The 14,117-nt window shown below is 39.4% G+C and overlaps 1 protein-coding gene and 1 pseudogene across 3 annotated transcripts in view; both read left to right on the top strand.

The window, feature by feature from the left end:
* The window catches only part of sxc (O-linked N-acetylglucosamine (GlcNAc) transferase sxc), a 1,061,542-nt gene that overhangs the window by 9,659 nt on the left and 1,037,766 nt on the right, over positions 1-14,117 (top strand). The gene's annotated exons all lie outside the window — the stretch shown is intronic.
* LOC137247313 (natterin-4-like) lies at positions 11,694-12,808 on the top strand (annotated as a pseudogene).

The raw sequence follows: 14,117 nt of genomic DNA, 5'->3' as shown, positions 1-14,117 counted from the left end.
TCGGGATCATTTCGTGTTCATTTCGGAATGGTTTTGGGGACTCCAAAGAGGTCATTTGGGGTTCATTTCGTGATGATTTTAGGGACCCCACGTGCTCATTTTTGATAATTTCGGGATCAGTTCGGAACCCTTCCGGGGCCCTGGAATCCACACGAAATTTCTATGAATCCCTTTTACTTACAGTAATTTTATATATACATACAAAAATATGTACATATATATATACATTTTACTTAAAATGATAAAAATAAAAAACTGTGAACTAAATAGCAACAGTGGTAGCGATCTTACACAATAAAGTACTAAAGTATGTACAATAAACTACGTAAGAACGTCTGTAATTTCAAAGATAGGTAGAGGGAGTCCCCAAAAAAGATCCCGGGATGACCCACGAATGACTCCGGGAGGACCACGAGGGAGTCCCCAAAACCATCCCGAAATGACCCCGAGGGAGTCCCCAAAACCATTCCGGAATTACCCCGAAATGACCCCGAGGGAGTCCCCAAAACCATCCCGGAATGACCCAATAATGACCCCGAGGGAGTAGCCAAAACCATCCCGGAATGACCCCGAGTAAGTCCCCAAAATCAACACGGAATGACCCCAAATGACCCTGAGGGAGTCCCCAAAACCATCCCGGAAGACCCCGAAATGACCCCGAGGGAGTCCCCAAAACCATCCCGGAAGACCCCGAAATGACCACGAAATGACCCCGAGGGAGTCCCCAAAACCATCCCGAAATTACCACGAAATGACCCCGAGGGAGTCCCCAAAACCATCCCGGAATGACCGCGAAATGACACCGAGGGAGTCCCCAAAACCATCCCGAAATGACCCCGAGGGAGTCCCCAAAACCATCCCAAAAGACCCCGAAATGACCCCGAGGGAGTCCTCAAAACCATCCCGGAAGACCCCGAAATGACCCCGAGGGAGTCCCCAAAACCATCCCGGAATGACCCCGAAATGACCCCGAGGGAGTCCCCAAAACCATCCCGGAATGACCCCGAAATGACCCCGAGGGAGTCCCCAAAACCACCTCGAAATGACCCCGAAATGACCCCGAAGGAGTCCCCAAAACCATCCCGCAATGACCCCGAAATGACCCCGAGGGAGTCCCCAAAACCATCCCGAAATGACCCCGAAATGACCCCGAGGGAGTGCCCAAAACCATCCCGGAATGACCCCGAGAAAGTCCCCAAAACCATCCCGGAATTACCCCGAAATGACCCCGAGGAAGTCCCCGAAATCAACCCGGAATGACCCCGAAATGACCCCGAGGGAGTCCCCAAAACCATCCCGGAATGACCCCGAAATGACCCCGAGGGAGTCCCCAAAACCATCCCGAAATGACCCCCAAATGACCCCGAGGGAGTCCCCAAAACCATCCCGCCCCCAAAAAACCCCACGAATACTCCCCAAAATCATCTCAATATTACCCTAAGAAGCTTCAGAACTACACACGAACTGGTTACGCATATGGGTATATTTTCAGGGCATCTCGATGGTTTATTTTTTTATTTTTGGATAACTGAATAAAAACTAAAATTTTATTGTTATTCCATATTTTGTAAATAAGGAATAATAACTCAACTCTTTATTCAAATTTTGCAAAAATAAGAATGAGCGGTTATCATCAATCAGAATATTTTGAATAACGAGAAAATGTTATTCATTATTCAAGAAATGCTTGAATAAAAAATAACTTTTTATTCATCAATTAGAAAATTTAAAATGATGAATAATTTTTTATTTTTTATTTTGATTTGTTTCATTTCAAAATGACTCAACCCTGGTCGATATATGCGGTGACACCTTCGAATCCAGCGAGCATTTGGTCCATAATCTGTTGGAATATTGATGGAAATATTTTTACCCCAAAAACCATGCGGTTGTACCGAAACAAACCTAAATGTGTGTTTATTGTAAGTAGATGTTTTGATTCATCATCTATAGCAATTTGTAAAAAAGCGTCTGCCAAATCATTATGGCTAAATATTTTGGCATTTGATAATTTAGAAAAAATGTCTTCCGGCAAGGAAAGAGGATATTTGTGTGTTTCCAATGCATTATTGAGACCTGTGAAAAATCTGCGCATAGACGTACTCTACCATCTGTTTTCCTGACTACAACAATGGGAGCCGCCCAATCGCTGTAATTTACCGGTGAGATTATTCCGTCTTTTACCAGACGATTTAGTCGACTTCTACGGATTGTTTTACGGCGTACGCGACTGGTCGCGGTGGGCGAAAGACTGGTCTGCAGTCTTCCTTGATATACAGGTGGGCTGTAGATTTGTTATACAATCCTATTTTGTTCTCAAAAAGATGTGGGAAAAGTTCTTTCACGGTATTTGTGACGATTTTGGACCTTAGATATTTTGTTGTTGTGATCGCTTGGCAGATAGTGTTGATCGGCATATCTTTTACAGTCGCTCCGCCAACCGGCGCCAATTGGTCACACCAAGGGAGTTTAAATCGTTTTCCACCTGGTCCTTCCAACGGAGTGGGGGCCGCCCTCTACCTCTGCTTCCATAGGCGGGTTCCGATAGAAACAATTTCTTGGCCGGAGCATTCGCATAACATGGCCTATCCAGCGCAGCCGCTGCGTTTTAATTCGCTGGACTATGTTGATGTCTGCGTATAACTCGTACAGCTCATCATTAAATCGTCTTCGGTACTCGCCATCGCCAACGCGTAGAGGTCCATAAATCTTTCGAAGAACTTTTCTCTCGAACACTCCCAAAGCCGCTTCATATGCTGTTGTCATGGTCCATGCTTCTGCCCCATATAGCAGGACGGGTACGATAAGTGACTTGTAGAGTATGATTTTCGTTCGCCGAGAGAGGACTTTACTTTTCAATTGCCTACCTAGTCCAAAGTAGCATTTATTGGCAAGATTGATTCTTCGCTGGATTTAAGTGCTGATGTTGTTGCTAGTGTTGATGCTGCTTGTCGGTCCACTTCTTCCATTTTCGTCGTTGAAAACTTTGCCAAGACATCTTGAGATATTATTGTTATGTCAGATCCTGTGTCGAATTGGAGACTGGTTACGATTCCGTTGATTCTGACTTTTACGTACTTTCTACAGCTTATATTGTTGACTGCAAAGATTGTTTTCGTATCGGCGCTGGTTTTTTTCTTTGTGTGGGTACCCTTGTTTGCATGATGCTTCCCTTTCTTGACCTTGCAATATCCGTCTTTGTGTCCGATTTCGTTACATTTCTTACATTTGTGCATTTTGAAGGAACAATTTCGTGCATAGTGCATGTCGCCACAAAACCAACATGGCGAGTTTGGTGTACTATTTTTCTTGTTTGGTATGTTCCTAGCTGCCTTTACTTGTTGAACTTCAACATTTTTCTTTTCAACAAGAGCGGTGTCGGACTTCAGATTGATTATGCGCTGACATTCTCGCGCTATGACGGCAAGTGTGATAGTACTAGCTTCACTGTCGATCTTGCTTAAAAGTTTTGTCCGTATCTCAAGATCTGTTTGTGATTTTAGACCCATGACGAACACTAAACATTTGAATTGATTTGATTAGATTATATTAGATTATTTATTTATTACGGCCAGAAGCCTAATTCGTAAATTTGAAAATATTACAGTTTTTTATCTTATAGCTAAGGTTTTACAATATTCGTATAATTTTGTTTTAAATACTGTTATTTGGTTGCAACTTTTTATATCCATAGGCAGATCATTGTAACTTTTCAGACCCTTGTAGAAAATGTTCTGTTGATCAATTTCAGTTCTAAAAAACGGCAATTTGAAATTATGTTTGCTCCTCGTATTTATGTTGTGAGTTTGCTCAACTAATGCTATATTTTTATTTAAATACTCAGGTACATTTCCATGTTTGATATTAAATATGAATTTCATGGAGTGGAAAAAAATCTTTTACACGAAGTGCGGTTCTATAACTGATTTATATAAGATTATTTTGTACTTTTTTTGAATGAATTTAGTTGTTCTCTGCATCACTCCTATTTTATTAGCAACTTTTTAATTGTATAATTTATATGATCTTCAAATTTGAGTTTATTATCAATTATTATTCCTAAGTATTTTATACTGTTAACTCTTTGTATGATTTCATCATTTATTTTTATCTCGGCTATATCCTCCTCACTGATATTCCTCCTTGTTATTATCATATATTTAGTTTTATTTATGTTTAGTTTCAGTCTATTACCACACAACCATTTATACAAGTTATTTAGTTCATGTTGCATTTTGGCGAGTGCAGTATTAATATTATTTTCACTCATCATAATTAATGCATCATCCGCAAAAAGTCAAATTTCACAACCTTCGATAGCATTGAATATGTCATTTATGTATATAAGAAATAATATAGGTGCCAATACTGAGCCTTGAGGTAACCCTATGGGTACCTCTAACTCATCCGACGTCACAGCATTTATAACTGTTTTCTGCTTTCTCTGCTTCAAATAGTTGCGGAACCATTTAAGATCAATATCAGTTATGCCAATCCGCTGCATTTTTTTTTTTAATATCTCTCTATCCACCGTTTCAAAAGATCTTTTGAGGTCAAGGAAAACTGAAACCACAACTTTTTTGTTGTTTAGCTCTTCTTTCCAATCAGATATCACCAAGTTCAGCGCTGTCTCACAGGAATGTTTTTTCCTAAATCCTGACTATTGGTAGACTAGAATATTATTTACTTCAAGATGATTCACCAACTGATTCTTAACAACGACTTCGAGAATTTAAGCATCACTTGGCAGGGTATTTATGTGTCTAAATTCTTCAGGTTGCATTGTCTTTTTAACTTTTTCCACAGGTATTATTGTTGACGTTTTCCACATTTCAGGTACCACACCATATTCTAAGCTGTTATTGATTATTTGAGCATAGAAATATCCGGTATACGATATACAATCTTTTAGTACACCTTCGGATAGCAGTTTTCTTCCACCTATTTTATATTTAAAGTCTGTTAGGATATTAATAACATCATCGGTGGTAATTTCAGTAAACTTTAATTTTGAATGGACTTGTGTATCCTCTAGTGCTACTTGACAGGTTTCGATGTTGTTATTAATTTCCAGATCGGTTTCGTTTTCAACCAGTATGCCATCCAGTATCACCTTTTTTTTCCCTTCGTTATCTTTAGTTTGGTTAACCGTTTGTTTGAGATATTTCCACATTTCTTTAGCATTATATTCATTAAAAATGATTTTATTCTCCATATACTTTATTTTTTTTAATTTGACTAATTTTTTGTATGACCTATTTATATTTTTATATTCATCCCACTCTCCAGTTTGTAACGCACGCGTGTACATATTATATTTATATTTATTCATTTGTGCCAATTCTCTGTTATACCATTTATTCATTAACTTGATATGCACTTATTTCTCGTAGGTTAAACTTTCCATAGCCTGAATCATTATATTATTAATTAATTCGACTTTTACATCAATTGATACGTTTATAGTAAAGTTGAAGTTAAATGATCTAAGGATGCCTATTAAAATATTACTATTATATTTGTCCTATGCTATGATTTTCTTGGTCAGTCTCATCTTGTATACTTTGGACGTTTTAATATTAAATTTTATAGTTTCATGATCAGATATTTTGTATTCATGCAAATTATTACAGAGAATTTCATCCGAGTTTGAAAATAATAAATCAATTTTCGATTCACTTGTATCTGTGATTCGCGTATTAAATTCTATTTGTTGGCTCATCGCCATCACAGCAAATATCTCATTTAATTTAATACTATATGTTGAAATGCAATTCATGTTAATATTAAAATCACCGACTACTATATTATGGTTACTTTTTTCATATTTATCAATTAGAATTTCAGTTAGGTATTCAACAAAAGCTGCATCACTAGTGCTCGGCGAGTGGTACAGAACTCCAATCTGCCACTTTTTATCAACCTTCTTCAGTTTTATTACTATGCACCATACGTTTTCATTTATGTTATCATTGTTGATTACTTTAACATCAATTGTACTATGTACATAAACTAACACACCTCCTGTGTGCCTGTTATGGGAATCACATCTTATCATTTTATAGGTTGCTATTTTTAATTCATTGTCTAGAATATCTTTGGTTGTACATGTTTCAGAGCACAGATCGTTCAGCTTAAACTTCTCGCAGTGTTTGTTGACCATACCTGTGTATGTTGGAAAGTCCATGTTCGCATCTTTTGTTAATTGCAAACAATTAAAACGCGTATTGAAAATTGAAGTTTGACTACCAAAAAGTTGTGTTAGTTTTTGCACCGTGTTGTCAAATGTAAAGTAACGTGGGTGATTTGGAAGAATATAGTTAATATATTTACTGTGAGCATTTGTATTTAATTTTCGAAGCAATAGCCTCACTTTTGCGGCGTCGTCTAGCTTTGCTGCATCTATTGCAAATAGATCTTCATAGCGTGCGAACCATGTATCGAAGGTTATGTTGTTATCCACATCTAAGCAAAATTCCGATATGTTTGCAGCTAGCGCTTCTAGGATGAATTCTGGGCCTTTACTTGAATTTGATGCATTATTTTACAGCTGCGAAGGCTCCTTAGGAAGTAGCTTTTGCATCAGTAATTTCATATCATCGTGCTGCTCCTTCTGCTGCTTTTGCATTTGTTTGACAAGGGCTTGAATTGCCTCATCCATTTTTATCTTTGTAATGGTAAACGTTTAGATAAATACCTGAAATCCTCGTCGCCACTGTTACGTCTGGTGGTACAGACGTGAATATTTCATATATCTATATATATAAAAAGAAGTGTACATTTTGTTTGTCACTCCATAACTCGAGAACGGCTCGACAGATTGCCATGAAATGTTTAGGAAAGATACAGGAAGGAGAGATGATGGTTAGTTGATTTTTAAATCCCAAATCGGTTTAGCCATATATATATATATAAAAATTCTGTGTGTGTGTGTGTTCGCTATGGAAATGTATTTCCCACAAATCAATCATCACCAAATTTTGGTTATGGGTTCCTTCGATCAACGGGAAAGTTTTAGGCTAAAAATAATTTCGATATATAAAAGGGGCGTGGCACCTCCCATACAAATGGAATCTTTGGTACTGCATACCTTTGAAGGTATACATGCCAGAACATTGAAATTCAATGAGGAGTTATATGAGCTCAATCCCTAACGCCACCAAGAAAATGCGGAATTTGGAGAAAGGGGGCGTGGCACCTCCCATACAAATGGAATCTTTAGTAATGCATAACTTTGAAGGTATACATGCCAGAACATTGAAATTCAGTAAGGAGTTATATGCGGTCAATCCCTAACACCACCAAGAAAAGGCGGAATTGGGAAAAAGTGGGTGTGGAACCTGCCATTCAAATGGAATCTTTCGTACTGCATAACTTTGAAGGTATACATGCCAGAACATTGAAATTCAGTAAGGAGTTATATGAGGTCAATCCCTAACACCACCAAGAAAATGCGGAATTGGGAAAAAGGGGCGTGGAACCTCCCATTCAAATGGAATCTTTGGTACTGCATAACTTTGAAGGTATACATGCCAGAACATTGAAATTCAGTAAGGAGTTATTTGAGGTCAATCCTTAACACCACCAAGAAAATATGGTATTGGGAAAAAGGGGGCGTGGCACATCCAATACAAATGGAATATATTATACTGCATATATCTGGATGTCGTAATGTAGGATAATAAAATTGGTAAGGAGCTATGTGACGTTAAGTCCTAAAACCTCCAGTAAAATGTGGAATGGGGAAAAACTATGGCTGCCGTACAAACTTAAGTTACACCTAAAGTTTGACTGCATTGTTGAGTTTAGCTGTTATGCCTTTTGGACGTTTAGTAATCTGCCGCTGTTAAAAAAATTGTTTAGCTTCAGTCTATCTACATCTTCTATAAAAATCAAATTCTGTGTGTGTGTTCCCTATGAAAACGTGTTTGCTATACTTCGATAATCACCAAATTTTGGCTCGAGGTTCCTTCATATTTCAGAATTAAGAATTTTAAATTTAAATGTTTTTGTTTTTTGGCTATGCGAAAGAACTATCTTACCTTCCAAAAATGATCATGTTAACAAAATCAATGATCGCTTTCAAAATCAATTTCCTGGTGAAGTGACGAAATATAAATCGATCGACACAGTTACAGATGAAGATAAAATTGTGAATTATCCAAATGAATTTTTATCTCCTTAGAACCAAAAGGAATGCCTGCGCATATATCAACTTTGAAAATTGGCTCACCAGTCATGCTTCTTCGGAATGTAATCAAAGCAACAATCATCAGCGGTAAAAGCAATACAATAATATAAAATAAGATAAAATAAGATAAAAGAATAAAATGTTTTAACACAAAATTCAATTAAATTTACAGAACAATAAATTAAATTATCAACAAACAAAACAGAAAAAATAACGCAACATCCATTCGATCTCGGGCGTTACAACGTGCGCCTGGTAAAGCTAGTTTTTTATTAAATATTAAGGATAATACAAAAGATAGTTAATAGTAAAAATATTATACTTTTTAATTCACGTGTGTAACTCTTGGATAACTCGAAGTGACCGACGTGTGTATGTATGTTAGCAAGATGTCAAACTTTGATCATGTGTTGCCAGATTGTTATAACGTCTCGTCCCAACAGCTCCATATTCTCTTGCTCCGGGAAGGTATCGAATCCAATCCGGGTCCGTCTCCTGACCCCGGTCCTGAGAAATGGTTTTGCTGCATCTGCCGGAAAAGAATCTTTTTAGGACGGTCATACTCTGTTCAGTGTGTCTCGTGTAAGGGATGGTTGCATCGGACAGGTTGTTCTGGGCTTGATCCCAAAACCCGACGTCCACGTAACTTTCATAAATCTTTTGTGGCTCCTTGCTCTTCACGTCCAAGGGCGTCCCGTAGTCTACGCCTTAGCGTCCCCACTACCTTCCAGCAGCCCAGCTGCTCAGCAAGCCACAACTAGTACCCGCTGCTGACCGCGCCCCGCGGCGCCAACAACTTAAACAGCTGTTACCACTCATAACTACTATCTTCGTAGTAGAGTCGGTAGCAATGCTGAGCATCAGCCCCTGCCCCGTCTTTTCCCCCCCTCTTTTCCGACAGAAATCGTGTAGGTCAGGGAAACAGACTCTTAGTCCCTAACCCCGTTTGCACCGTTTGCCAGCACAGAATATATATGTTTCCGACATCCGCCCAATGCAGCTCCTGCCTTGGTGCCACTTTCCTAGATGTTCTGGTCTCCGCGACGGCAACCCCCCGACGGGTTCCATTGCGCCATGTTGCCAGGTCGCAAATCCCAACCTACCGGGTACCCCAATGCTTGCCCAAGGACGCCCAGTTCCAGGGCCACAACAGCAGTTGCGTCCTGGCCTTCCTCAACCCAGGCGTAGTCACACGTCACTTACTCCCAGAGTGGCGACGTCTCCCCCTATGCACTTCAGAATTCTGCAGTTAAACTGTAATGGATTAACTGGGAAGATCACGGAGATAGTTGATTTCATGAAGCGGCACAATATCCGCATTGCTGCGATTCAAGAGACTAAACTCACAGCAAGATCTGCACTGCAAACCTGTTCTGCGTATAATGTCCACAGAAAAGATCGCATGAGCGGAAATGGAGGCGGCCTCGCGTTTATCATACACCACTCTGTGCAATATCATATATTTGATCCTGGCATCGACCACAGGGACAATGTGTTAGAACGTCAATGCCTATCTGTCCGGTCAGGGATGCAAACCTAGAAATCATCAACATCTACATCCCTCCTGCCACCTGTTGCCCCAGTGGATAACGCCCTAATATTAGCGCCTTACTCACTGGCAACAATCGCATTATCTTAGGCGACTTTAATGCCCATCACGATCTATGGTATTCAAACTTGCGAGCGGACAGTAGGGGTGAGATGTTGGCTGATCAAATAGAAGAAACGACGTTCTGCACAATAAACGGAGACGCCCCCACACGTATGGTAGGAAGCTGCCACAGTTCGCCGGATATCTCAATCGTGAGCGCAGAACTCGTAAACTGCGTCAACTGGCAGCCGATGGAAACATTGGCATCCGACCACCTGCCTATACTAATTTCGTTCGAGCGTACCGCCGACTTCATCGTTACAGAAAAACGCACTTTCATAAACTTTAAAAAAGAAAAGTGGCAGGAATACAAATCTTTTACAGCCAACCTCTTTGCTGCCCTGCCTATCCCGACTGATGCCCGCCAAGGGGAGCGTGCTTTCCGCAAGGTCATTGAATCCGCCGCGGCACGTTTCATTCCCGCCGAATTCCCGAAACTCGGTCACACTTCCCGGCGGAGGCCGCAAATTTAGCGAGAGAACGTGACCTTATAGACATCTCGACCCAGGTGCCTCGCAAAACCTGGCATTCTCACCGACTAAATCTTCCGCGACCTTGTTTACAACATGGACGTCCCAAATGTCGACCATTTTGAACATCCACGTCGATGGCACTACGCTACCGACTGTCCTACACCCCAAAATCTTGGGTGTGACGTTTGATCAGGATCTACATTTTGGTGAGCACGCAGCCGCAATTGTTCCGAGAATTCAGAGCCGTAACAAAATCCTCAAATCCCTCCCTGGCAGTACCTGGGCAAAAGATAAAGAAACGCTCATGACTACATACAAAGCAATTAGCCAGCCGATTACGTGCCACGCGTCACCCATATGATCGCCAAGCCTAAAAATTACCCACTGGAAGAAACTACAGGCCTGCCAAAATACTGCTCTCAGAATCGCCACGGACTGTCTTCTTATGTCCCCAGAACACCATCTGCATAATGAGGCGAGAATACTCCCCATCAGGGAGAGAAATGAGATGCTGACCAAACAGTTCCTGTTGAATACCCAGAAACCTGAGCATCCCAACAGACATCTGATTGATGAACCAGCACCGCCTATGGGCTTAAGGAGTCATCTCCGTTAGCATTTTGAGGAAATGCGGCACCTGAGAACCCAGCCGTATGAAGCGAAAAAACACAAGCACGTCCTTGGTGAACTCCATAAACAGGCGTCGGACCTTTATGCCGGGAATTGCCCGGTGAATCCAGTACTTAAAGAAAAGTGTTCAAAACTCGCGGAAGAGGAACGCATACTCCCCAGAGAAACGCGTGTCACTCTTGCTCAACTTCGTTCTGGATACTGTAACAGGTTAAACTCTTACCTATCCAGAATCAACCCCGACATACAAAATGTATGCCCCGCTTGCAACGTGCCCCCACAAGACACCAACCATCTCTTTAATTGTAATGTGGAACCAACGCCTCTAACACCCTTTTCATTATGGTCCACCCCTGTTGAAACAGCAAGTTTCCTTGGACTCCCGTTAGAGGATATTGATGATAATTTGTGAACGGCCTCGGCTGTTAGGTGGGGCGAAGCACTGCTACAACAACAACAACAACCATTTTGAACATCCACGTCGATGGCACTACGCTACCGACTGTCCTACACCCCAAAATCTTGGGTGTGACGTTTGATCAGGATCTACATTTTGGTGAGCACGCAGCCGCAATTGTTCCGAAAATCCAGAGCCGTAATAAAATCCTCAAATCCCTTGCTGGCAGTACTTGGGGAAAAGACAAAGAAACGCTCATTACCACATACAAAGCAATTGGCCAGCAGTTTGCGTGCTACAAGCCAAGCCTAAAAACTACCCACTGGGAGAAGCTACAGGCCTGCCAAAATAATGCGCTCAGAACCGCCACGGTATACTTTATTGGGCTTTTGGGCTCGCTCGCTCGCCCACTTCGGCTTTTCACAATAAACATTTTTTTGGTTGTTTTTTTTTTTATATGTTAGAGAACCTAAGAGCCTACATATATTTTAATTTTACTTTTTGATTAGCAAATTCTACAAACTACAAAAAAGAGATTTAGCCGTTGCGCCTCCTGCACCAGGACGAAACTCCTGTCAATGTTAGGGACTCCGACTGGACCATGATGTAATTACAAGGTCAGAGTTGGATAAGAAATATGATTCTGATGCGACTGATACGTATACCAATATCCCGATGTGGACACCACTTTTCGAGTTAGAATTAAATGGATCTAGAAATGTACCTAGCCCTACCTGAACCATATGATGCTATACAAACTGGAACAGATCCAGATGGTAATCCAACATATGTAGCACGTGTCTATTTTCAAGAGCTATTTCCTGCCGCCTATGCACCGGCAAAAGGTGTCGCATACGCTTCACATAGCAGTCATGGTTTAGTCAAAACTTCGAGTTACTAAATAATTTCAAACATAAATGGGTGGCCGATTCAAATGGACATGTACCGGAAGGAGCTGTGGATGGTGGTTATTCAGACTTAGGTGAAAACTTATACGTTTCACGTACAACATATAAAGACAAAATTTTACTAGGCAAAGTGCATCCTTCGCATAGAGTAATGTACATATATGCCAAACAATTCAACTGAGGAGAACACATCTGAATATGAAGTATTGGTACCAGAAACTATCAAAGCAGAAAGTAACGACGAAGCAAATGACGAAGCCTAGTCGTACGTAAATTGAATGCAAACTTATAGTGGTGAGAGGAAAGGAAAATAATCAATTTTAGTATATGACCTACTAATGACTTCGTATGGATCTTTTACTGTGTCTGTTGTAATATGTTGTCCTAGCAAAATCATGTACCGAAATGTAATAACTTAATGTGTATTTGTGTATCTGTTTTTATTATTATTGTAAATATGATTTTTAAGGACAACTTAAATACAATCGAAAATTTTAAACTAAAATAATTGGAAAATTAAAAGTCAATGAACTTCTTAGACTATTTTGTAGGTAACATACAAACTCCTATTAAAACAGTCGATCTCATTTTAGAGCAGGGCTGGTCAGCTTCGGCGGAGGACTAGTTTCAAGCTAACCTTGCTGTTTTGGCCCTAGGCATTAGAGTATTATTGTTCCTCTCATTTAAAGGGCCAGTTAACTCAAGGTAGCACTGAAAAACCGGGCGACAGAGTTTAAACTCTAATAATACGAGATATTTTTCGAATTTTTCTGTAAATCGACGTGCCATACCAAATCCAGCAATTTCCACATTTTTACAAAGGAGTTCAATGAAAAAAAAAATTTAAAGTGGTAGTTATTGTTGTGCAGTGTGAATTGCACACACTACTTATGTCGATTTTAAGAGTAACTAGGAAGGTATGGCATACCTGTAGAAAACCGATCGAACATATTCAATTGTATACTTCAAATCTTGTTACGGAATGAAGCATTTAACTATCAGTCTCCTTCAAACTCATCGTGAGCATATTTTCCTAGAAATATAGGAGTATTACATATACAAATACTACACTATCCATAAACCGAATTTCATCCAAATCGGTTGAAGCGATTCAGAGTAGTAGTGAATATATAAATATACAAAAATATTTAAAAAAATTCCAGTTTCGCTACCATCAAGGATTTAGTGCTTTTATTCAAAAATGTATCGAATTTAATACTATTTCAGAAAACGGCCTTTTCTGTTCTTCCCCTTTCTCACATAATTCGTATTAGGTGGGAGTTTTCAGAATGAGCTGTCACTACATAGAACACCTGGGTTTATTACATCATGGACTGGGCATTCTGGCTCATTTCCTTGAAGATTTCTTCCTCTCTTAGGATTTTTGAATTTTCGCGTCTTACAAAAGCAAGTGAAATGCCTCGGTTATTATTAAATATTTTGTTTTTTTTTTTTTGATTTTATAAATTACTAATATATGTATATATATAATTTTTTTTTCTTATAAAGTTTTACTTTTTTTCTATTTAAAGTTTTTTGTTTTGCTTTTTTGTTCAAAAAAATTTCCTTTTTTTCCGATATTTTTCGTTCTTATTTTCTTTTGCATCAGAACTTCTAAATATATTTCGTTCTTATTTTATTTTTTGTGCATTCGAACTTCTACATAATAATTTGTTATTATTCCTTTTTTCACCAAATCTGCCTTTTTTATAACTTTTCGATTCCTTGTTCCCGTGTGGATGTTTTCCGAAATTTAAGATTTTTCATTTCTTCTTGACTTTGTTTTTTTTCCAAATTTATCTGTTTTTGTATAACTTTTCGGTTCACTTTAGTTGTTTCTTTGATTCGAAACTTAATTCTTTAATAT

This window comes from Eurosta solidaginis, chromosome 3, assembly GCF_040869045.1.
Source record: "Eurosta solidaginis isolate ZX-2024a chromosome 3, ASM4086904v1, whole genome shotgun sequence".
Classification (NCBI taxonomy): domain Eukaryota; kingdom Metazoa; phylum Arthropoda; class Insecta; order Diptera; family Tephritidae; genus Eurosta; species Eurosta solidaginis.
This window is presented reverse-complemented; position numbering and strand designations above follow the sequence as displayed.